Genomic DNA, 23,900 nt, shown 5'->3' with positions numbered 1-23,900 from the left:
AAAAACAACCTCAGGGTGAAGAATGAAATAGATGCTCCCCTATCTATTTATATGTGGGATGGAAATGATACTATGAAGACTTAAAATTACAGGTTGGGCATCTATTATGCAAAATGTAAAATGCATTTGGGGAATGCATTATCCATGTAGCAATATTCTGTGGTTAGTTAAAAGATAATGTACTCACTACTTCTCTCAATTTCCAATCAAATCACAATTCACCAACTACAAACTGGATGCTATAGGTAGTAGCTGTACAAATGTAAGGAACAGTGATAAATTCTTTGTTGGGGAACGTAAGTGATAAATACCCATAGCTGACATATCTTTCTTTTTTAACTCTCAGCAGTGTGGTGAAAATATTCTGTATCGCTTTAGAAGGAGTGGCTAACATAGAAGAACTTTCTATTCATAGTGTCCATGGCTCTGATCCAGTATGCATTAAATCAAGAGGAAAATTCCCAATACAAGGAGTAATACATCTTCTTACTAATGAGTGTTATCTGAAATTCAGGTGCTGAGTTTGTGCAATTCATTATGTAATTTTGGGAGACAAATTTATTAACTCATACATATTTCTGTTTCAATACACATTTAAGAAGACAGATTGCACTTTCATTTTCCATGTTTGTCCTTCCTGTTATGATACACAGAATTTGTACAACTTGAATGGGCAGGGCTACTTCTTGTGCAATTCTAAGGACTAGAGGTGAATAATTCCCTTCTTTGTTTCTAGCCTGTCTTCCCTAACATTTATTAACATCATTTTTTAATACTTCCTGGAGATTGTTCAATCAGAAATATGTCAAGGTTACACTGGCATTCACAAGGGGAGCGAGGGGAACAGATGCCTCTTTGAACAAGTCACTATATAGATTCCCAGCTTTCATTCTTGAAAAAGAGCTCTTTTTAATAAGCCAAGATATAAGGCTAAATGTATGGTTGCTAGTTATTCTGTGAAAATCAGCCTTGGTTCAAATCACATAGGGTATAATTTGATGTGAGTCTGTGATTTGAGATAAGCCAATTCAATTGAAACCATGGGGGGGTTTCAACTTGAATGAATATTTGAATGTAGGATGTAATGGGAAAACATTAGAATGCCTACAACTGCTTCAGGTTTTGTTAGAATGATATGAAAATAATAAGGATGGTAAACTCTTTTCTGGACATTAACCATGCCTTGTTTCATCTGGACATTTTCAAGAGCCTTACTGCATTTTTAAACAAATGTTTTTCACATACCTTTTTAAGACAAAGATAGCAGCGATGAGGAAAGAACATCACAACAGCCTCTAAACTGTCAGGCAAAGAGCATGAGTTGTATTTATCTACTTTAAGTTATTTTTTAAAATCAAAAACAGTTTAATAAATAAGCACTTCCTTATCACTGGTCTTGCTGGAGTGCCAGTCTGGCCAGGACAAATTAGTAAAGCTTGAAGTCTTCTAGGTTAAAACCTGGAAGAATGACCACTGGCTTTTTCTTATGGAGTGGTATAAGATGGTTGCCTCTGATCATTGGTTTTGGGTGATACAACTAGTTTGTTTGCTTGCTTGTTTGTTTTAAATATGTTTATACTACTACTTATTTTAAAAATCTCATAGTATTACCTGGCAAGCTGGCTCTCCTGGAAATGACCCCTCTTAGCAGTGATGGGACTTAGTAGTATCAGGGTTGGGATTTCCAAGCCCTAATATATCTGAGCTAGTTAAAGCAGTGGAAGCAGGCTGGCACACTAAAATTCAGTGCCCCAGTGCCAGGCAGGTCACAGAGAAGGAAGCTGCCCCAGAATGAATGGCATTTAGGATCTTACCCCCCATCCCACATTCTTGAAAAGTATTAATGGTTAGGCTAGCGTCTGTAAAGGTTAGCCTGGCTTCCTTTCACTCATAGTGAAGAAATGTAAACCTACCCCCGTCCTAATGGGCTGATCAGCCCCGATGTCACATTCAAAATGATGCATTCTGAGTTGAACTCCCAATGTGGTGGCAGGCCAGCATTATATGGACAGAAGACAAAGTTTAAGTCTGTGGCTGGCCATATTAAAGAAGCTGAATGAAGCCCCAAACAGTGCTAGCCTTGCCATACCAGAAGACATCTGGTAGGCAGAGAATTGTTGATGGCTAGTTTAATGACTTATTGGCTGCCTAGTCACGTTAGTGTCTGAGAGCCAATTATACCACTCACCCTCCCTTTAGCATTCTTGATGTAAAGAAGTGAAATTCCAAATTGTGTATTTTCTGTAACAACCTAAGAAGTGAGAGAAAAACCATTAAATCAGTGAAGCACTTTGAAGCTTTGTGATTTTATTTGCTTCACAGCTTTGATCCATAAATCTGCTTTGAAGGTGGTTTGACAGAATTTTTGCTGAACTAAAGTCTTCCTTCAAAACTTTATCCTAGTTATCACTATTCTGTTCATTTTTCCAAATGCCTGTTTCTGCTTTTCAGTGTTTTTTTGCTAATGTATGAAAAGTGCAAGTGCTGACTGATGTATGCATGCTTTGGAGAAGGAACTTTACAATTCATTTTTTTAAAAAAAATTCTTCCCCATGGGAAGTGTTTGCTCTCTACCCAAAATCAATCAATCAATCAATCAGTCAATCAATCAGAAGTTCAGTTGGTGTAGTTATAATCAAGCATTACTATATCTATGCAGAAACAAAAGGTAGGACCAAAATCAGGTGTCTGCAATATTATTATTTTGATATCTTGCTAGTGCATGCAGAGAAATCCCATCTTACTTGTTGCAAAATGCATGGCTTAGCAGCTATGAATTATGCTAGTCATGCTAGGTAACTTAGGATTCATCCACACTGCCACATTTATGCGCTTGCCTCCCATCCATGAGACAGGAGCAAAGTATGTCAATGTACAAACCACCGTCCACACTGTCTATTTTCTTCTACCATGCATGACTCATATACTCACATGAAATAATACAAGTTACTTTCTAAGCAGCAACTGTCTATTGTGGGAGGTAGAACAACAGAAGCAGAGTGTTCCTTGGACCAAATAAATATAGCCAGATCCTGAGGTAACAATCCAGCCAGAATTTGAGGAGGAGACTATCCAATGATGATTTTGATCCAGGTTACTGGAAGCGGTGCTTCTGTCTTTGGAAAACATGGTTGAAAAACACCTGTCAAAGGTTAGAAGGAACTTGAAAAATATCTCCATCCCCCCAAAAATTCCATCTAGGAGCCAGAAACTATGACTTGAAATGAAATAATGCCTTCTATTGGATCCCACAAAGAGACTAACATTCTAACATTAAGATCTATCCTCTTTTTTTGCCTGAACTGTTAGGACAGAAGATGAAACTACTTCTGAGAGAGGTAGAACAAGATTCCCAGGAAGTTTGAGCACCTGCAATGGGAGAGGAAGTTGCCTTCTACCAGATTGGAGAAAGTTTTCTACCAGCCATCATTCTTGTCTTCATTCCACTCTGAGCTATGCCCTCAGTTATATTCTGCTAGTCCTCTAGGTGTAGAGGTGGAGGGAAACTGTTTTTATTCCATTTCCTGTGCTCAATGCATTCAGAGATCAAAAGGTCTTAATGCATGTTGGGGAGTTTCTCAGAATCAGCCTCTGTATCATGATAAACCTGGAACACTGCAGCCACCAGAATTGGTAGATGTATTTCCTACTATTATCAAGCTTCTCTTTTATTTGATATTATGAAATATTCAACCAGGCACACCATCAGACATTTCAGCAGTGTTTGTGTATATATAACATTCAAATAATTAAAGGTTGTAAATTAAGCCAATGAAAGAAATGGCTGATCAACAATTGCAAGAAAAGTGAATTTATCAGACAGTATTAGAGCTTGTGTATTTTGCTTGTAAGATTCAATTCACACATGATTTGATCAAATCTTTGAACTGAACTCACTTTCCAAACCAGATTGATGATTCAGAACAAAAAGTTGAATAAAATTGGATTATGTTTGATTCAAATGGAAATGTCAAATTAAGTTTGATTTTCTGAAGTGATTCAATATCAAATAAAATTGATGTTTTAATTAAAATCAATTAAACTTTCCTAACCAGATTGAATCAACATTTTGAAACAGATTGGAACTAATGTGCTCACTTCTAGGAAATGCATGCATTTCTCCCCATCCACATTGCAAAAGATATTCCTCACAAACTCTAAGACTATTTTTTACAAATGCTCATCAGTAGTTCCAAGACGAAAGTCTCTTAGCTAAATGGGCCAAACTCAGTATAAGATAGCTTCTCTTATTCCTATTTTAGGAATGGGATCTTTTTCCTCATAAATCATGTGAAGTTGTCAAATTTATGAAAAATGTAGTGTTGAAAAATATTCAGTACATTCTCAGGACTACTGTAGTTTGTTTCTATTGCCAAATATTATACAAAGTATGCATTAGAAATTGGATAATAAATTACAGAGGTGTACACTATGTATACACATTAAAATCATGTTCTACTTTGTAATTCCTGCATCCCATGGAAAAAATCATGCAAAGACCCATCAAGATCAAAATGATTTGCAAAAGTAACAGCTACAGCTCTTATTTCTGAGGTAATGATTGACTTAATATTGGCTAAGTCAGATGTTGATTTGCCAAGTTTCTGGAGGAAATTCTGTTAATTTGTTACGAAAGGAAGGAAGGAAGGAAGGAAGGAAGGAAGGAAGGAAGGAAGGAAGGAAGCAAGCAAGCAAGCAAGCAAGCAAAGCAATAGGGCCTTATGGTATCTCAAAGATTTGAGATGTAGTGTATAATTTAATTATTATGTGGCACATCTAATTTCATAGGCACAATCAGTGATGCCTATGAACCAATTTCAGTCATTTTTCCACTTTCTGCCTAATATATAGCAACACGAGATTGAGCTGCATTGGTAGAATGGATAGTGCCACTTCAGACTGTAGGTAGAGCAATCCCATGCTTAATGACACCTATGAAAAAATTATCCTTTGACTGAAAAAAGTAATATAGCAGTGAAGGGCTTTTCTCTCTGTTGTTCCTCCTTTTAAATGCCATTTTAAAACAAAAACATTCCCAAGTTTTAATCACACATGCAGAATATTTGAAAGAAGCTAGAAGGAGAAAGATTTCCATGAGCAATCACTGACCTGTGTACAGAGCTGCATCCCTCAGCTTCTCAGTAAAGAATCTCGCTTTCTCAGAAGTGTAGGCAGAGTTTAGGAATCCCCCAAATCAAACTGCTATGATGAGCCCTACCACTCCAACATTATGCATCATTTAAAGAACAGCAGTTGTGGCAGCTTGGGCACCCCCAAGAGATGGAACAGCACAGTCAGATTATATCAGTAATAAGGGTGCTAGATCTAGGCTGCAAACATTCAGATCACCACTACATGGTAGCAGAGAGTTTAGAAATTTACATATCTCTTTGCTGCTCTCTAGTGCTTATTATGTACTGACTACCATGCTGCCCACACTTGCTTCCCCCTTCCACCCTCACTAATTGTAGAGAGTAAGGAAGATGACCTTGGTGGAGATATGCAGGAATCATTACCTAGGCAAAAGGAGCTGAAATATTTTTAAAGTCTGAAACAACAAGATAACTCCCTAATTTACTGGGATACAAGAAGAGGGAGAAGGTACAGCACAATTAAATTTGCAAGTTTCTATTGTCATAGCCAATTGTAAGAAAAGTAGTTTTAGCCTTCATGTGTAGTTGATTTCCTGGTCTGATCTAGTAGGGCTGACATCAGTCTTGACACCTGTATGGGTATGTGCTGGCCCCAAAACTGATCATTACAAAGTTTGCTTTTTTTTTTTTTAATGATTGAAGGCCTGGCTGACCCCCTCCAACATGCCTGCCCCCCCCCCAAAAGCTGCCATTTCCCATTCTAACACTAGCCAGTCATGTTTATTTGTTCCTTCTGGGCATGAAGAAATATTAGTTTTACACTACTGGTCTACACTCCTCTTGGTCAGTAACTAATATATCATCAGCTTTACATCTTTTCAGTGTAACTTCTTGAGATGAAAAGGCCCATTGAGTCCTAAGCTGTCTTTTCAAAATAAGTTAGGAGCATCCTGGTTTTCTCTCTTTTCCTAACTGGCCTTCAGTATGTACGCCAAATCAACTTTATTAAAAAGAGAGAAAAAAAAATTAAAACTTCCTTTTTAACCTTAGGTAATCATGTGTACAGAACAATCAATACAGTGCTGCTAAAATTACCAATGCCTGGCAGGAATCTCACACAGAAAAATATACTCAAAGAAGTTAGATTCTGGGTAGATCAGAAAATTGCATTGATCTGCTAATAATACCCAGTTGTGTAAAAACCCATTTATTTTGCATGTACAAAAGACATGAATATTACAGACAATAAATACAGATACCATGAATTTAGACTTAAAAACACACAGAAAATAAAAGAGATGCTCTTAGCCTAAAACAGGTTTCCCTCTGTCTCCTTTTCTTCCATTCCTTCCACAGATGATGCTGAGGATTCCTGATTGTCTTTCTTCCATTTCTCCCAGAGTTCACCAATGTTTAGGGAGGTTGGAGAGAATCTCTTACTACCTATATGATGACAGCCTTGTTTTTCCTATGTGTTAAAATTGATGCCTGAGAAGTTCATGCTGAAAAATGTATTTCCCATCTTGTGGTTTCACAATGCTACATTAGTAAGTCAGTCATCAATAAATTATGACTGTCCATCATAAGGGAGAGGATTCTGTAGCTCAGGGCCCACCACAGAGAAGGCCCTGCTCCTAGCTGATTCCAACCTTGCCTCCTTCCTGAGTGGCAACTACAGCAGACCTGTGGCTGATAAACAGAACTCCCAGTTGATGGCATAACAGGGGAGTAATTCCCCTAGATAGACAGGAACAAAAACATATAAGGATTTATATGTTAAAAGGAATACTTTGAATTTGGCTTGGAAAATAACAAGTTTAAATAAATAAACAAGTATTGGTCACAGTTGTGTAGAGATCTCATGAGCAAAATAATAGAACCAACATCACAGTGGCCATTGGAAATTTATATCTAGACCATCAAACCATACTTTTGTTTCTTTGCTTTTAGGGAAAAATGAGAAAATGTATGCCTGGTATGGTGAGGTCTGAAATGCTGTATCTGGAATAGAGGACATTGCTATTCATGCTAATGTTGAAGTGTCATTATAAATAGTTGATGCCAATCTTTCCATAGATGTATTGTAGCAGAGGTCTTTTTTCAAAATGCGAAGTATTGTTCAAAAAAGTGAATAAAGATTTAAATGCTTCAGAGTCTTTCTTTCCATGACATTGTTACTGTATGTTTCTTTTATCATGGGGTATTATACAAGATCAAGGAAATCTTCAAGCAAGCATAGCATTCAGTCAGTAAAAAATGTTAATTGCATAGAATGTGCCTAAAATAGTCTCTTATTCATGGCTGTTTACTTAACAAAGAGCATAGAGTTGAGAATGCTTTTTGCTGGTGAAGTTTCCTACCTAGTTCAAGAGATTCCAAGATTACAGTCACATTTAAATGAGAAGCAACAATGATGTTATCTTTTCCATCAGTATGTAAAGGAGGACCTGATACCTTCTGATGGAGACTGCTGTAGGCCAGGGACATCTACTATAGAATCCATGGATGAGTCTCAGTTTCCTATATATTGGAGAAGGATTTTAACAATGTCCAAAACCATGCTTCTTGCTTACAATCACTATTTATATGACATAATTCTCTAACATGCAGATTCTATGATAGGCATTCATTGTTTCTGCCAGAAATGTTAATTTCTTCAAATCATCCTGGAATCAGCCCTTCTGTCTATCTCCCCTCCACTCCTCTCCCATCCCCAGTTATGGGATTTACGTTGATTTCCAGGTGAACTTTTAATCCTAAATGGCACATTCATGCTCACTGGTTAATTTTTCCATGACAATGTTTTCTGGGAAATTCCCTACACTACACGTGGTCTGTACCATTATAAGCTATGGGCTTTATAACACATTGCTGCCATTACTTTTAATGTAAGGAATACATCTAAATTCCCTGAATGGCTCTGAAAAGCCTAATTATATGACAACACAAGCTTGGATGTTATATTCATTTTACAAGCCTGGGTAATTATTGCACCCAAACGCAAAGTTAAGAATGAACCTCAGAGATGCTAAGACAGCAACCTCAGAAAAAGAATAGAATAATTTTTATCCTGAGGAAAGCTCCAGTTTGGTAAATAAAGTTCTGAGTATTGTAATCAATGTTGTGCCTTTCCCCTTCCTTTGCCATGTATTCTATTCTTCTTTATTTTTTAGAAGATTACAATATCTTTCATGGAAACATAAATTATTCTTTTAAAAATAATAGGTTTAAAAATAATAGATTTATTATTATTAAAATTATTAATTATTAATTTTATAAGTACAATCAAAGTAAAAACAAGAAAGGAATACAAAGAACAAAAAGAAGTAAAAAGGAGATTCATAAACATCATAAAATTAAATTTGAATGTTTTAAAATGACATTAACATAAATCTGCATACTGGAATATCTTACATTTTCCCAGGCTTTAGTTAGTTTAGTGGTTGGAGCCCCTTGTATGTTGTTGTGGGATGGTTCTTCATCTTGTTCATTGTATTTGTTTGGATTGTATATTGTTGTTTGTATATTGCCTCTAAGTCAAAATAACAACAACAACATGGGATTGGTATCCTAAGTCAGCCATACCTTCTACATAATGGTGGAGGTGGCTGCATACAAATGTAGCATTTTTGTAAATAATGAATGCAGATGGTAAAAGAAGGTATAACAAAATCATATTTCTGTAGGCTTGGCCAAAGATTTCCCCTAAAATGTTTAGGACTGGAAGGACCTTTTCTGTGAGGCTTAACATGGTCTGATGGCTGCACTTCTATGTCATTTCTAAACGTTGTTTTCTCCACACAGTGGGTTACTATGGATCTGTAGAAGAAAACGTCTCAGAGAAAAATATGTTTGGGAAGCACTTAAGACATGAATATTAAATATTTTGAATACAAACATATCTGTGATATTCAGAATAATACTTTTAGAACCTGTCCTCTGCAATGGTTAAAGACTTCTGGTCAAATGCCTTTGTTTAAGTACATGCTTGCTTACAGTGGACAGAACACCATTTATTATCTGCACATTTCCTCTATAACTTTGCTTAATTCTTCAAACAACTTCTGTCAAAATCACGCATCAAGATCATGTTATATCCAGACACCTCCTGAAGAAAGAAAGAAGGAAGGAAGGAAGGAAGGAAGGAAGGAAGGAAGGAAGGAAGGAAGGAAGGAAGGAAGGAAGGAAGGAAGGAAGGAAGGAAGGAAGGAAGGAAGGAAGGATCTGTCATTCTTCAAGGTTGCCCTTGATGACTCTGAGTGGCTTACAAATAAAAAGAAGATAACACATATACCAAATATCACAACTGACCATTGTAAATAATAAACAGATAGACAGCCAGTTTGAAGTAGAGGTTAAGGCATCAGACTAGAAACTAGGGACTGTGAGTTCTAGTCCTGCCTTAGGCACAAAGCCAGCTCGGTTACCTTTGGTAAGTCACTCTCTCTCAGCCCTAAGAAGCAGGCGATGGCAAACCACTTCTGAAAAATCTTGCTAAGGGACCTTGGCAGGAGACAAAAACTGACTCGAAGGCACCCCCCACCCCCCAAAATCTGGTAAGATTGGAATAGGAAGTTTTAAAACTTGTGCTATAAAATCAACTTATCCTCCATTCTTTTTTTATCAGACAATGATTTTCTTTGTTTTGCTAGAATCACTCAGATCCATGGTAACTAATAAGGATGAACACTGTTCACAAGATTCAGTGCAGGGTTTGATCTGACAGTACATAACATAACCCTTAATTTAAAAGGCTGTCCTAATGGACTTGAGGACAAATCAGAGGCAAGATTCAGATTTCCAAAGTTTATTTCCTTTTGATTAGTGTATGAAAACCACAAAGGGTGTTGTTCACTTTTTAATATTTTATCAGAACTTGATAGCTTTTGCAGGCAGAATAGAACTTTTTTAAGAAAATGGAATATTGTCAAACTTTAGTGGTACAGAGGATTTTGTGCTAAACTGCTTTGTATTTTGAGAGGATACCAAAAGAGAAAGAGAGAGGAAAAAAAAATCAGCCAACATCTAAGCTTTAACACTTAGGGGACATTTCAGTTGTAAGTGCTTCGGTACAAAGGAAAGATTTTGGGCCTTTAGGCAGCTAATGGCTAAGTTCAAAGTATGCCACAATGACTGAGACAGCATATAAAGCTAAGCTATTAAATCATGGTTTATAAACTATAATGGGTGGGTTCATATATCACACAAACCCAAAATAAAACCAAATGTCTAGTTTGAGTAAGATCTCCAAAGTATAAGAATATGTCTACTTGGTTCTCTACTAAGAAGCTTGACAAGTAGAAACTGATGATTACCATGGCCTTCAGAGAAGGTTTGAGGACCAGCACCAATTATAATATGGCAACAAGCTGATTCCTGGAGAGTGAGGCTTTCATGACAAAATCCCAACTCTTTGTTCTCAAGCTTCCTTACTTGACAAGGTGCTCTGTCATTTGATAAGTAAAGCTCCACTTCATCCCTGATTAGACTATGGGTGACAATACAGTAGCATGGAATCTGATTCTCAAAACGTAGAACTTTTTTCACGATGAAGTGTAATTTGTCTTTTATGCACTACTTTCAATATATTCTTTCCCCATCAGTAATTATATAACCATGAGAATCCTGGTTGTTGGTCCTCAGTTTACCATACAACATCCACCAATGGTTACTAAATGCCGTTGTATGAAAACTGGCCAATCCACACAATGGAGGAATGGTTGGTGGAGATGACAGAACTAGCAGAGATGGCAAAATTAACTTGTTTGATTAGGGAAAGATCAACAACTACATTTATCAGTGACTGGAAGCCTGTTATGGACCTTTTGCTGAAAAAAGAGAAAATGAACTTGTGATTTATGGGTTTGAAGACTAGAAAGGCTAGTTCAGAAGGAAATTATGATGTAACCTTAGAGAGAGAGGGTAAAATACAAATGCATTTATAACTGCTGTCAAAAAGATCAGAAGCCATTTTTTTATAATCTTTTTTTCTTTTCTTCTTCTTTTTCTTCTTTCCATTTTCTTTCTTATTCACTACTCTTCCTTATTTTCTTTGTTTCTTTTCTAATATTTGAATTTTTTTTCAATAAAAAGATCTATCTATCTATCTATCTATCTATCTATCTATCTATCTATCTATCTATCTATCATCTTTTTATTAAAGAAATTTTTAACAAAATAAAAACAATACAAATATTAGTAAATATATAAGAAATTGGCCCAAACTATCAGCGTGCCCATCTAAAACCTGTCTTCAGAATCCCAGTAGTGATGGCTTGTATTTTTTTCCTCTCTGGTTCAGAGCACCAAATCACAAGGAACAAGTAATCCCAGGTAAGTGACAGCTGTAGCGGCTTCCCTGTTATATAGAAACAAGCACCATCAAGGTCTTAAATTTATTTATTTATTTATTCATTTATTTATATTTCAAATTTGTCATCACCCATCTTGTTAAAAAATGACTCTGGGTGGTTTACAAAGCAGTTAAAATCAATTAAAAACACAATATAAAATTATCCTGAATAAATAGAAAATAGATATAATACAAGATTAGAAGTTAAATTGGCAGGAGCTTGGGGAGCATCATCAAGGCACCAGCCACCCCCAGGATTGGGTAAAATTCTTGTCACCCCATGCAAGCTGGCAGAGCCAAGTCTTTAATTCTTTCTGGAAAGCTGGGAGGGTAGGGGCCTGCTGCACCTCTGGGGGCAGAATATTCCAAAAGGAGGCGGGGCAATGGCAGAGAAGGCTCTCCTCCTGGGCCCTGCCAGCTGATATTTTCTCGCTAATGGGGTCTGAAACATGCCCACTCTGCCTGACCGGGTGGGATGGATTGATGTAATGGGGGTGAGATGGTCCTTCAGGTCCCATGCCATGTAGGGCTTTAAAGGTAATAACCAACACCTTGAATTGGACCTGAAGCAAACTGGGACCCAGTGCAGCTCCTGCAGTAAAGGTGTTATATGAGCCATTCTTGGGGAACCCAAGATTGTTGGACGGCCACATTTTGAACCAGCTGTAGCTTCCAGATGTCTTCAAGGGTAACCCCATGTAGAGCTCATTGCAATAGTCTAACTGAGAGATGACCAGGGCGTGAGTGACCGACTGGAGAGCATCCTGATCTAGGACAGGGTGTATGATACTATCTTGCAAACAGTACACACTTATTCAGATAAAAGAATGCAGAGTTTAATAGAAGTCATTCCCTGTGATTAAAAATGAGAGCCTTACTTGGAAAAAAGCCCTTTTAAGAAGAATGTGACATGTCCAATAAACATGGATAGGATTGCACTGTAATTGCTGCACCAATAGCTATGAAGATTGTGTGAGAGTCTCCAGTTCTAGTTTGTAGGAAAATTTGTTTCTGCATACAAAAAATAAATGCTGAAGTGGCTAAATAAGGGACATCACTATGCTTGCTTACTAACAATTTACAAAAGATAACTATTTCGTGACAAAAGAACAATGTAGGTGTTAATGTTTTAGGATCTGACAAAATAGAATCTTACTAGGTTCTTTTCCAGCTTGAGCTTCAAAGCCAGAAGTGAGCTTGAGTAGCTGCTGAAAACTGGTATGCCCAAGAGATATTAAACATCTGTTTTCCACCCAAGGATCCTCATTGCATAGCACCTCCTGTTTCTTTGCATGGAAAAAGAATGGGATTGGGACCATCTAGCTTCCAAAAATAACATGTAATTATTAATCGAAATAGTTCTGTTATCATGGTACACCCAACACTTCCCACATTGCTTGAAGTTCTGTCTTTCCCTTGATTATGTACATTGATAGTAAATACACAAACATCTTCATATAGCAAACAGATTTATGAATTTGTTTCTGCTATTCTTGCCTGCCAGTTCATTATATATCTGACTATTTTGGAGTTGAGGATTTTAACTGCAACTTTATTCATGATGTGTGAGTTGTGATGTGTGAAATAATACTAAAGACTGGTCATAAAATATACGCTGGAGATAGCAAATAGAAATATGAGTTTTGAAGATGCACTGAGGATGTGAACAAAAGTGGGAAGAAGGAAGAATAAGCCATATCCAGATACTGGTGTAAATTTATAAGAAAGGTGTTGCTGTAGTGCCAGCTTCTCTTTCCCTGTCTATCAGCTTGATGGTTCATTGCCACACAAGCAAAGCATTGGTTATAAAATAAACAAATATATTCTTGCTTGATATTAAGTGCAATCACAGATCTATCTAGTTCAGTATTGTTTATTCTGACAGCTAGTTGTTCTCTACAGTCTCAGGCAGTGACTTCGGGTCCTTTGACTGGAGATTCCAGGAATTGAATTTATGCATACAAAGCATTTACCTACAACTGAGCTACGATCTCTCTCATAAGGTCAGAAGATGAAATTACGGAATGCGATTGAATGGCCCAAAGAGAATATGAGTTGTAAAATTCATTAAAGCACATCTGAAACACCAGATTGCTTTATTTCACAAATATGGTTTATTAATTTGGTCCAAGGATGGAGGATTGAACTCATCAGTTTGTTGAGAATAGGAAGCTTTGGAAACAAGGAATTCTATACCTGTAGAGAAAAGGGCTCCCTATATAGAAGATGCAGTGCCTGTCTCCATGAAAGAAAAGGCAGAAAGCAATTGTTCTCCATAATTTCCTGAATGAAAAAGAACCATACTTGTACTGAAAGAAAAATTGAGGAATGGTAGCTCTCCATCTCAAACTAAATCCTTTGGAGATGGAGTTGTTTGTTGGTAATTGATTTGGCTCTATTCCAGTTCTCACTTTAGCTCTGGTCAAGGTCACACTCCCCTTGAAGGAGCAAGCCTATGCTTTGGGCATCCCTCTTGGATTTTCGGGTCCTATTAGAGTGGCAGGTAGAGACTGTGGCCAGAAGCACTGTTGCCAAGCTTTGGCTGGTGCACCAACGGTGGCCGTTTTAAACTGGGAGGTTACTCATGCTGTCATCATGTTACAGTTAGACTACCACAACATCCCTTATATGGAGCAGGCATTGAAGAAAACTTGGAAGCTGAAATGGATCTAAAATTTAGTGATGCTTTAGCTAACTGGAAGTACCAAATGTAGCAGTATAACATGGTTGTTCCAATTGTTGTACTGGTTGTTGATTTGCTTCTGGGTCCAATTCAAACTGCAGTACATGGCTTGGCCTCCAGGTATTTGCAGGACTGTGTCTCCTGGCAAGTTCTTTCAGGGAAGAGATGCTGAGGATGTGTACCCTATATGAGGTAAGGGGTTGGGGGCCCAACAAAGCTCCACCTCCAAGGCTCCATCTCTATGACAGGAGCTCCATTTCCTGCTTTCAAACTTCTTATCTTTTGAGATAAGGAATGCACCTGACCATTTGGCTGTTAAGAAGGCACACAGGACCTTATTTATTCTTAAAGGCATATGGCTGCTAATGGTGAAAGAGCTCTCTTAGAAAGAGACTTTCAATGGTGGTGATTTGTATATAATGGTTTGCTAGTTTTAACTGCCTTAAGTCCTATGAAGTACTGTAGGCTTTAGACAAGGTTTGAATATCTATCTATCTATCTATCTATCTATCTATCTATCTATCTATCTATCTATCTATCTATCTATCTCATATAATATTTGCAGAAAGACATTCCCCACAGAGGAAGAGAGTGATCATTCTTTGACTGTTCCTATTTGGAGCATCTTTTCAAATAGAGGTGGACTATTCTTCATCCTGTGTCTGCTTCAGTCAATCTATCTATGCTTATTGTGTTGGTATGCTGGATCTTCATGAAAGAGAAAGTTATGAACTTCAGACCTTGGGTTACTCAGAAAGATTTACATTAACAAACCTAGAGAGGCTGCACCTTTATCTGCTATTATAGTGCTTGCCTACGGAAGGCAAACTCGTTTTGGACTATTGGCCCTTGAATGGATTTACAGCTATGAAAGTTCTTGCTTTTACTAAACTCTAAATCAGGTTTTCAGAAAATCAGGTCTGTTTTCTGAAATCAACATTTTGTCCAGGTGTTCAAAACAGTATTACGATTTCCCCTGCAGAAGTCAGTGCTTCTCCTCCCCCATTTTTTAAAGAGAAGGTGGAATATTGAATTAATGTTTAGATTTTCAACATTTGACTGAATCTCTCACATGTACTATTTCAGCTTCATTTCTGTATTGTGAATTAAATTGGGAAACTCTTGTTGTTTCTCTTTCCTCTTCTATTAAAGGAAAGGGAAGAGACATAGAATGAATGTTCCTTCCATACACATCAGTTATTAGCTCACTGTCCAGAATATTTCCCTTATAAATAAACCTGCTGATTAAGTGAACTTGCAGGAGATGTCAGGGGTGCCTATGGCATTTTAAAAGGACAGTGCTGATACTGGCAGAATGCCACTAGAAGTACTGGGAAGGGAGAGTCAGAAATAGCTATGATCATTCCAGTTACTTTGAATTCCAATAAATGAAGATTTATTTCTTAATTGTGGCTGCCTAATTATTAGTCATAAAAATTAAAAGTGATTGGGGAAAAGTACAAATGATTCCACTGGTGGTGTAATATGCACAGTGTGAATTCATTCATTATTCTCATGGTGTAATATTATGTGTTCAAAGCGTGGATCCAACTCACTCAAGGCATGCAGATGACATACATGAGCCCCCACTTTGGGCACTGCAAAGAAAGGGGAAAAGGAAAAAGAGAAAAAAACATATAATTCCCTTTCTTCTCTGCAATGATAAAGCCATCCTACCTTGCCTCTCTAGATGTTTGGTTGGGTTGTGTTAATTTACATATCACAGCAGATATACTTTTTATTTAAGCTACATACTTAGAACACCTACTGATAGAGATAATAAAAACTGAAACATTTCTAAAGAAAGCATCGCAAGAAAATAGTACAGCATTTCCTATGCATGTTTGCTTGTGTAAATAAATACATACAGTAAATACATGGATCTCTTCCTAGAATCTGCCCAAACAGCTTGAAAAGACTCCTATGGAATATTCTGATCTACTTATTGTCAATAATATAGACCATACCAGTTTAGATGGACCAATTATCTGACAGATAAGGTAATTTCTTATGATTTTAATGGGACATCTGTCAGCAAATGCTATAAGCAAGTCTGCATTGAAATCCATGGTTGATTCATACCCTTTGTTCTTATTGAAACAAATTGGAGATTTAAATGTCAGTTTTTTGAAAGGTTAAAGATCTATTGTAACTCATTGAGTAAGGTTAAGTGATTTAGGTATTGTATCCTAAATCATCATTATAGTGGAAAGGAGGGGTATGTAATTAATAAATACATAAATACATAAAACAACAGGCAGCTGTTCTTAGATGTTTTAGTCTATCTATCAGGTAGGTGAAAAGCTTAAATGTGGCAATTGGAAGTGAAATGATTAAAATGAAATATATGGACAAAGCATAGTGGCCTAGCTACCTTACTCTGACCACTTCTCTGCCCCTTTGGTGGTGATCTGGGCAATATAGCACATGCCTATAAGTTACTTATCTTGGAGTGATGGGCTGACTGAGTTGAATACTTCTTGCCAACATGACAGGCAGAAGGTGTGTCACCTCTGATGCTGGGCTGAAGCATTGAACAAACTGCAGTGTCTCTGATACTTAAAACAAAGTGTGGAAACAGATTGCCCCCACTTTGCATGGGCCTTGTATCTATCAAAAGCTTGCTTTGGCTGTTAGGTAATAATGAAGTAGCACTGAATAGTGAATATGTGTCATTTGCACATATGTGTCATTTGCACAGACTTTTGCTCTTACCAGACTTTCTTAAGGAATTAATTCCTTAATTTTTGTACTAAAAAGAATTGTCTTGGGTTACAGCATTTTTACAGGATCTCCTGATGTAATGTGACAATCATACCAAACAACTCCCTACTGTATCATTGCAAATATTTTTGCCTGGCAGCTGCTAAGGCCAGTTAAACATTCTGGGCTTGTTTAAGCTAGATATGGGTACAAAATGGCCTTTTAAAATTCTCCAACAAAATTGAAGGCATAAAAATTGGGTGACTGATTTTGAATATCTCCAGGAGAAGTAAAAGTTCTCCAAGTATTTCTTAAGGACAGGACTTTTCTTTAGCAGTGATGACATTAGTAGGGGGACGTGGTGGCGCAGCGGCTTAATGACGCTGAAAGTTGCCGGCCAGAAACGGTCGACGCTTCAGCGGTTCGAGTCCAGCCTTCATGTTAGCAGGGTGAGCTCCTGTTTCCTCCCCAGTTTCTGTAAACCCAACAGTTCGAAAACTCACGTGAGTAGATAAATGGGTACTCTCACTCCGGTGGGAGGAAAAATGCTGGCGGCACCTTGCAAAAAAGGAGTCGGGAGCAGTTGTCGGTAAGCGTGAAAAACTGTGCGCGTCCGAAAAGGGCGCGAAGCAACGGAAACCCCGCCTCCTGCGCTTGCCAGCTGGGCTCTGCCCTAGGAAGGAGGCTCTGGCAAACCACTTCCGAAACACCTTGCCTTGAAAACTGCAAGGACTCGTCCAAGCAGTCACTGCAGAGTCGGTAACGACTGAGTGCAGATTAAAAAAAAAAAAGATGACATTAGTACTACTATTGAAAAGTCCATCCCTTATGCCATATTCCTTTAGGTTTGACTTGAAACCTGTCAATATCTATAGAGGTTACAGGCCATTGGAAAGATGATTGTGCATTGAAAGACAGGACATTCACACTCAATAAATGCAAACACCCCATATTCTATCTAAGATTTTTTCCTGATTTTTCCCCTTTGTAATATTTTTTAAAACAAAATTGTTTGATCAAACTGAATGAGAAATGGTAAGAAAATGTATCTGTCTGTCATTAGTTCAAGAAATTGTGGGTTTTTCATGTCAACAATATGAATTGTGGAAATCTAACCCATTGAAAGGAGGTATACAATGCTGATAATGGTCCATAGATTGAAGCGTCCTTTGGAAAGGATCTGCTGCCTTTCTAGTGGCATGTTTTCTTGACGTCAAACATTCTAGACTCTGAATTTCTTTTTAAGAGTATTGAACTCATATTCAAGGCACAACTGTACATGTCTATCTTCTCTTCTCCCTCCCTTTTTGGCTAGGAGCCACAAACTCAGATTTTCATTTTAGTTTTGGAAAACAAAGCCATTCAAAGACTGCTTGTATTTTGTTTGTTCACGCTTGACAGATCCCAATATGTTGCACTCATGACAATGTTATGTTAGGTTTGAAGAGTTTGTATAGAAGATCTCAAGGGAAGAACATTTCATCTCAGATATGGAGGGGAGAAATGGGTTATGAATTCTTTGACTACCTTCCAAATCATGATATGAAGGGGTCTCAAATAAACAACTCTTCTTGTAAACAGTTGGAAATGCCATTCCATTCTTAAATTAAAGAGACTGAATGAAATAAAATCTGCTCTATTTAAAAAGGTACCCTATGTCAAAGTCCACTTTCAAGAGCTTTAAAATTATCCACTAACATTTAGCATCTGGGCTACAATCTGAGTTGAACATAGCTCACCTGGTCAGAGTCTTCCCCACTGTGCTGAAATGCATCTATTTATGTGGATTTATTCTAAATTTACATCTCTCTCTCTTTTTTCTCATCATTACTTCCATCATCTATAAATAAACATGTGCAGTATTTTAGGTGAATATATGTGTGTGAGTGAATGAGACATTGACTCGCTGATCCACCTGACATGCATTTACAGTGAGGACATTGGGGTGTCATTCAGACTGGAGAAGTGTGGCCGGATGGTAGTAAAGAGAGGGGTGGTAGTTAAGACTGATGGGGTAGAACTACCAGTGGGCCACATAACAGACATACAGACCAGCTACGAGTACCTCGGTATCCCACAGTCACATGGGAACCATGATGAGGAGGCAAGGAAGACAGCAACATCCAAGTACCACCAAAGGATAAGACAGGTCCTGAAGAGCCAACTCAATGGGAAGAACAAGATCCACACCATCAACACATATGCTCTGCCAGTCATCAGATACTCTGCCAGTATAGTGAGCTGGCCAAAGGAGGAAAGTAAAAATGGAAGGGGATCCCATGTAAGCTGTCTTAAACTGCTGGAGGAAAGGTGGCATATACATGTATCTAACAAATGAATAATTATTAATCACACTCTAAGGGTAACTGAATGTCTGACAGGTTAGGCCTTTTTGAGTTTCCTACTTCTTCCCCCAGCAGTTCTGAATCCTTCCCAGCCTCAATTCTTTTTGCTCAAGGTTCTTCCTCCTAGCTTGCTTTGCTGTAATAGAATTGCTTCTGGTGAGATATTCCCGCCATTGTCTGGCTTTAATAACATCACCAGTATCCCAGCAGTGCATTCATGCAGGGCTGACTTGCAGCTTGCTCTAGTGACTCTCAACATATCAAGGTCATTCAGCCACCTCACTTGCGTCTTTCTTTCCCTCCTCCTTGGGAAAAAAGGTATATTGCTAAGATCTGGAAGATTGTCATTCAGTAAGATTAATGATTTCTGACCCAGCCAGCAGCACTTGTGGTTTCTAAACGTCACTCGCAGAGCTATATTTTACAGTCACCATTTCAGTTTTTCTTTTTACTTTTTAAGGCATGGGCCAGAGTGCTGAAAGGTGGGGTAATTGAAATTGTCTTTCATTTAAAGTTCTTTACAGGTCAAAGGAGCTATCAATAACATAAATTGTTTTTATCTAATCATTGTTTTTTTCCTAGTGATTTGTAAGCCCTCTGAGGCTTTTCTGTTATTTTTTTCTTTGGGAGCAGTAACATTTTTTACTGCTACTGAAAGGGGAAGAAAAAATGACATCTTGAAAACAGCTGGTAGAAAAGTACATCTTTCTGTTTTCTTTAAGAATTTGTTTGCATTTGGATCCCAGTCCTTCACTGTGGGGATGTGCCACAGGCCCAATTCTTACCATCTTAGTGTAAAAGAAGTCCAGTTGCACTGATCTTGTTCCTGTATATAATGACAAAGAGAAAAGTTCCCAAAGCAATGGGAGTTGGATAGGAGCTCTAAATATCTGAGAAAGTTTAAATTTCTATAAGCAGCATAGGAAATGGCAGAATGGGATGAAGGAAATGGCAAATGTATTCTTTCATCAGTGGTTATAGTTATAGGTTATAGCCTGTAGTTATTTGATGCAAAGGCAATTTTATATAAAATCATATCCTGGGTAATTTTCTATTTGGAGATCTTGAGCACATTTATTTGAAAGTTTAAATCCATCAAAATCAAAGGGAGTAGTTTTAGGAAAATGAGGATGGGAATGTTATTATCTTTCAGAAAACTAACAGGCAGAACATGTAGAATAAAGCTGCATAAGAATTTCATCCACAGTGAGACGAATGATAGTGACAAGCAAAGTTAGATAATATTTTTTTTCTTTCTCCCGCGCAAAATCAGCAGTTACTTTTTTAAAGGTCATCAAGGATCTCTTCAAACTTTCTCTATAAAGAGATAGCAGTATTTTTATTATTGGAGAAAAGATTTTTGGGGGTAGAGAGGGCTGCAGTGGGAGAAACAGGAAGATGCAAAGTAGGCAGTTCCAGTGGCATCTGCAGTAAACTGTGATGAGGTCAGGATGACACATAAATGATGACAACATTATCAAAATGCCACCACTTATATATTTGGCTCAAACTTCAGAACAAAAATATATACTGTAAGTTGTGGCATTTGTATGACCATATCCACTCACATGTTGTTATTTTTTGTATGAGAAATTAAACAATAAACATAAACATAAATAAAAAATAAACAAAGAAGATCATATGAAATCATATTGTCCAATGTTACCTCTCTATCAATAGGAAACCAATTCAAAGGCTTGGAGTTGACCAAATTCATTAATCTAACCTTTAAAATCTGGTGGGGCTCTATCATACTATGAGGGATGAAATTGAAATTACTAGTTTTTTTTTCTTAGTATATTAAATCTACTGCAATGTTTGTGTTTCCTATCCCCAAACAGTAGGAAAGTGCATCACATTTTTGGCAGAGGAGGCTGTGGGGATTGGCACCATGTAGCCTACAGGTTGCTTGTCCCTGCTTAAATCCTTTAACAGCTTGACAGGCACTCAGCAGCCCCAGACCCTCTTAGAGAGACTTCTCTGTTTTTCTGGCCCTTCCTAGAATGACCATTTGGTTCTCTGTTCAAACCAGTTGCTAGGGGCTAGCCAAAGCTAGTGTATTCATGATTCAGCATTGGTTTCCTATAGATATCAGTCTGAGTGAACAGGATAATGGATTACATATACCTGTGTCCTAATCTGTAGGTTTATTCTTGTCTTAACATGCATATATGATCCACATTCCAGTTTTTCATTAAATATAGAAGGTTGTGTTATTTTAGTTTGTTTACTTGAGTCTCACACTCACACTCATGAGATGTTAAGGATGATATTCAGTGAGTTTCTTTAATGATATTATAGTATTGTGGGGACATTTTCTTGAATGTGCATCTACTTTCTGGTTGGTGGAATATGTGTAACAGTATGTTGACTTACAAGGTAGACTTGAGAGTACAGATCCTAGCTTTCATAGAATAATGTCAGGATGCTTAGGTAAAACATGGCTTTGGTTGCACTTGTGACCACTGGCTAAAATGTGCGAAGTATGACCACTGAGATAAGAGAGGACAGAAAAATTGACTGATTTCTGACTTCTGTCATAGGTAGATCTTCTGTCTATATGTTTGTGGGTGTGCATGTGTATGTCTACATACTTGTCTGCACTAAAGGAAGTTTGTAACTGTGTAGATTCTGAGATACTTCTGCTGTTGTCTAGTTAACTTCTTGGAAAATAGAATTCTATAGTTGGATCTTGCCTGAAGCCTGACAGTAAGGAATGAAGCTGATGAGATAAAACACCTATATTTACTACTGAGTCTGATGTGAAATATGACATGCACATTTCAGTGAAGAACTAAACAGATAAAACAGTGGTCTTTCCAATTGTCTTTCATATGCTTGTAAAGCTGAATACTGAGAAAAAAACAAGAAAAGAAGATATAGGCTTTTGAATTATGGATTAAGAAATAGTTATTAAGAATATCATGCATTGCAAGAAGAGTCAACTAATCAGTTGTAGGTCAAAGAAAGGCCAACTGCTCCCTTGGATATATGATGTGCGCAGATTATGAACTAGACAAAAGTTCTGATTGACAAGGTCGAGAGAAGTAGAAAAAGGGGAAGAGAACTGATAATCAAAGAGATTACTGGAATGTCTTTAGAAGTGCTATGAGATATTAAAGACACGTCAGGATGGCAAGCATCTGTCCTTTTAATCAACAATAGTTGACTATATGATGGGGTGATATTTCTGAATGGTTTTATTGCCTAAGCAAATGGTGTCCAGCCTTGCAGAAGGATTATAGCCTGTCACCCATTGGACATTTTGGAATCTTTTTGGATGATCTTGGACAGAATTATTGTTAGAGGTACAAATGATCCCATGGCTGAAGAACCTTTTAACATCTTAGGCTAATACGCCAGTTCTGACCCTATCTTCATAGAGATAGAGATAACTTTGCTATAGCTGTCCATGCTCTAAGTCACATTATTGCAAGATATTTTATGTGGTACTATACTTGAAAGCAACCCAGAAACTTCATTTGGTTCTAGGTAAGACAGCAAAATTAACAGGAACGGGTCAATAAAATCATGTTATGCTGTAATATACATTGTACTGAATTCTAGTCCATTTCCTAGCATAAGTCAATAAAAAAATGATAACCTGATCTGGGTTTTTATTGGAGAAACATTACATTTCTTTCCTCAATGAAATAGTATTAATCTAAATAAGGAAGTATTCTTACATATTACCAAATGCAATTATATGCAATTAAGAATGAAATAAGAATGGAATTATGTATAAATATTAATGTAATAACAACATATGTGTTGGGTGGTTTAATGGCTTTATGTTGTTTTTACTTTTTTTCTTGTATGCTGCACAGAATCTTTGAATTTGGATGGGTTATGAAAATTGCAAATAAAATAATAAGTAAAATTTAAATGGCAGTATATAATTTTTAAAATACATTTCTGTGTCTTTCTTGCTTCCAGTGCTATTTTAGGAGGAGAAATAGAGGCTTTTGGGGAATAGAGCAGATAAAAAAATAAATATACAATGGTACCTCTACTTACGAACTTAATCCGTTCCATGACTCTGATCGCAAGTCGAGTTGGCCGCAAGTCAAAGTAAATTTTCCCATAAGGTTCAATGTAATTACCGTTAATCCGTTCCGGCATCCGCGGACCACGCGTCGGGGCAGAAAAACGGCCGCTGACCAAGCGGCAGGGTGGAAAAAATGGCTGCAGACCACGTGTCAGGGACAGAAAAACAGCCACGGACCACGTGGAACGGGTGGAAAAATGGCCGCGGACCACGTGGAACGGGTGGAAAATGGCCACGGACCACGTGGAACGGGCGGAAAAATGGCCGCAGACCATGTGGAATGGGCAGAAAATGGCCGCAGACCACGTGGAATGGGTGGAAAATGGCCGCGGACCACGTGGAACGGGCGGAAAATGGCTCGTAAGTCGAGGCGAGTTTGTAAGTAGAGGTAAATTTTTGGGTCCGGAGCTGATCGTATCTCGAAAATTTCATAAGTAGGGGCGTTCGTAAGTAGAGGTACCACTGTATAGGTGGATGAATAGTTTTCAAACTGCACAGATTTAAAACATGATTTTTCAAAAAGTAATTATAAGTTTAGTTAGGGAGTGAATGTAATGAAGTTTGCTGTGATAATAAACCCTTCCATTGGGATCATCCAGGTATGCCAAATTTCAGACATTTAAATTGAGAAATATTATGTAGTGGGGAATATTTGTAATTAATGCTGATGCCCTTT

Source organism: Python bivittatus, unplaced genomic scaffold (genome assembly GCF_059951505.1).
Source record: "Python bivittatus isolate LINGU-HERP-01145 unplaced genomic scaffold, Pbiv_v1 ctg000980_np1212, whole genome shotgun sequence".
Classification (NCBI taxonomy): domain Eukaryota; kingdom Metazoa; phylum Chordata; class Lepidosauria; order Squamata; family Pythonidae; genus Python; species Python bivittatus.
The sequence above is the reverse complement of the archived record's forward strand: the minus strand, read 5'-3'. Positions refer to the sequence as shown.